This window comes from Lupinus angustifolius, chromosome LG20 (genome assembly GCF_001865875.1).
Source record: "Lupinus angustifolius cultivar Tanjil chromosome LG20, LupAngTanjil_v1.0, whole genome shotgun sequence".
Lineage (NCBI taxonomy): Eukaryota > Viridiplantae > Streptophyta > Magnoliopsida > Fabales > Fabaceae > Lupinus > Lupinus angustifolius.
In genome coordinates, this window is record NC_032028.1 from 19,143,456 (window position 1) to 19,146,611 (window position 3,156).

Genomic DNA, 3,156 nt, shown 5'->3' on the forward strand with positions numbered 1-3,156 from the left:
TCTTTATTGCATTTAATCGGTTAACTTGTATAGTAGAATTAATTGCTATATTCTGTATATTTGCTATGCTGTTAATACTCTGATAATTCTGTAAGCTCTGTGTGTTCATTTCATTATCGGTTAATTGTCGTGCAAGTAATCGAATCTGCCTAAGCTTACTGTTTCTGTTTTAATCGATTAAATCAAATCCGTTAATCGATTATCCACATTCTTTTAATCGATTAAATAGGGGTGATTCATCATTAAGTGTTGAGTTTCGAAAAGCGGATATTCTAACCGCTACACCTATTCAACCCCCCCTTCTAGGTGTATTGTAACCACTGATACCTAACACAATTATGTGAAGATCATCATTTCAGTATGTTCTTGCTATGTCCATAACTGAAGTAGAGTACATTACAGTTGGTGAAGCTTCTTAGGAAGCCCTATGGCTTATGGGGCTGGTAAGTGAATTAGGCATTGAGCAAGATGGAGTTCTAGTGCATTGTGACAGTCAGAGTGTTATCCTCTTGGAAAAGAACCATGTGTATCATGCTAGGACCAAACACATTGATGTGAGATTTCACAAGATCAGAGATTTGGTAGCTTGTGGGAAGATACTATTGAGAAGATTCACACTTCAGAAAATGCAGTTGATATGTTAACCAAATCAGTTACTGTGAACAAGTTCAGGCATTGTAGGTGGAGATTGTTGTATGTAGGCACAATTGGTCAAATATCATTACCAAATCCCTTGTGTTATTCTCTTTTCTCTATACTCTTTTACTATTTGATTGTTCACTTGTTCCCAATAACAACCATTTGATACCAATTATTAGGAACAAGCAAGCAATCCAATGCAAAAATAGAATAGGGGGAAGAGAGAATAACACGATGAATTTGTTAACGAGGTTTGCCAATTTGTGCCTAGGTCTCCAAGAGTGTTGAACGACTATCACTATATATTAGAGAATAAAGATTTATGTTTATGATTATTGTAGTTCTTTATATTAGATTTAAATAACAAATAAATATATAACGCTCTATCTCAACCCCTTTATATCATCATAATCCTATTATTTTTGTCGCATCCCAATTTTAGGTTGATAGTGGCAACCATATTTTTGGGATTTAAAACTTAGAAAGTTCTATTTTAAGCCCATTTTATAGATAGCTGAACTTTCAAATGAAAAAAAATGAGAGTCGGTTACGGACTAAAGAATATATTAGCACCTTGTTTATCCATACTAAAATAATACCGTAACTAATTGTATAGACTAATTTATACCATTTTAAGACTATTTACCTATTTATTAATAAAGGAGGAATATTTATTTATTTTATTATTGTGTGTGATAAAAAGATGTTTGTTTGTTGATGTGTGTTTTTGTTATTTTAACAGGCAAAAGCGACATAACATGACCATTTAAATGATGAGTTGAGGAAAAGAAGTAAATACTTGCGACCCTTCCTCCATCCTGAAGTGATTATATATTTTTATATTTTGAAAAGAAAATATTTATTTACCTCTTTCTATTTATTACTTAATTATAGAGATATAATTTTATTATTATTTCCTTGTAGGAAAATGCTTGTTTTTTTATGGAAAACTATTTATTGGCACTATTTTATTAAACTGAAATGAAGAGATGTCTGCCAACTATTTTAAGATGTTTTGAGCAAAAGAAGTGCAATCGTAACCCTCTTTCATCATTAATAAATTAGTTATTTAAGGGTAACAAATAAATTATTCTACTTGTTAGGTAATTAATTATTTTAAAAAGGTACATTTTTAATGTTACTCCATTATTAATATCAAATATTAGTTACGGTAAACAAACTTATAGTAGCAAATTATATTTTATAAATTATTTATTATTGGCAATATAATGATGATTTATGTTATTATAATTATCATAAAAAAATGAAGAAAAAGATGTAATATCTGATTGGTTGTGTTGCAGACAGAAATCTGGAATGCAGACACATGAGAACGTGTGAATCAACAATGCCAAACCGACAGGACGCGTGTCAGTTGCTAGGTTGCTGGGCTAGTAGGGACTAGTTGTAGCGCAATACAAGCCAAACACGAGAGCAAACTAGTACGAGGTCAACGAGCAATGGTAACTGAAGGATGACTCTAGATTTTCGGATTGTGATTCCCAATAAATAAGTAATGACGCTTTCTGATGGCGGCCTAGGAACATCTTGTGGCCTACGTTTAACGCCATAGACGGGGCACAAACTCTTGTGTAACCAGACAATTATGATGCGTTGAATGAAGGCAAAAAACTTGAGCATGGTTTTTTCATTGAGTCACACTCAAAGAGAAACTACTGTATTTTTGGCTATTTTTTGTCTTTTTTGCCAAGTTCTCAAGCCGTGAGGTTTTGCTACATGTTGAAAATAATAGGAATCCTTCCCATTAGTGCCTTCAATTTATTAAAAAAATAATTTTTTATTCAGAATCAATTATGTAATTGAGTAATTTTATTTAAAATTTGAATAGTAGATGTCAGATTTCTTCTGAAAAATCTACAAAGATATCTTAATAATTTTTAAGGTAGTAAAATATTACTGTGATACTCAAAGATTAGTATCTTGCAGGAAGGTGAGTGTTTTGGGAGGTTTTCTGAATCTAGGAAAGTTTTTTGAGTCATAGAAAAGTTAGTGTTTAATGAATGTTTGTGTGAGATTTTGTGGTTTAATTTGTAAGAATAAAAAATTCAATATCACTTACTATAATAAACATTTTGAATTTGAATCAACAATGCTAGTTTTCATAGACATTCTTGAATCTTTGATTCATACAAATTAATAACATTCACTCATGCAGAGTGTTGATTATAAACATTTAATAGTGCTTACTTTACCAAATAATATTGATTGTACAATTTTAATAACTTTAATTTCCATCAATCTATTATGTAATGGTGTCCTGAGCACTGAGACTTGTGTTGTTAAATGAGAATTTTAAAGTAATGAACGTTTTGAAGTGCTTTGAGTTTATTTTGATATTTTGGATCTAATACAAAATAAAAATAGGAGCTTTTAATTTATGGAAAACTTCTAACTATGTTAAACACTAAAATTAAAAAAAACTATCTTTAAAGCAAAAATCCTATAGTATTTATATATATCATTCCAGAAATAAAGGTGGAACAGCAAATTAAAATA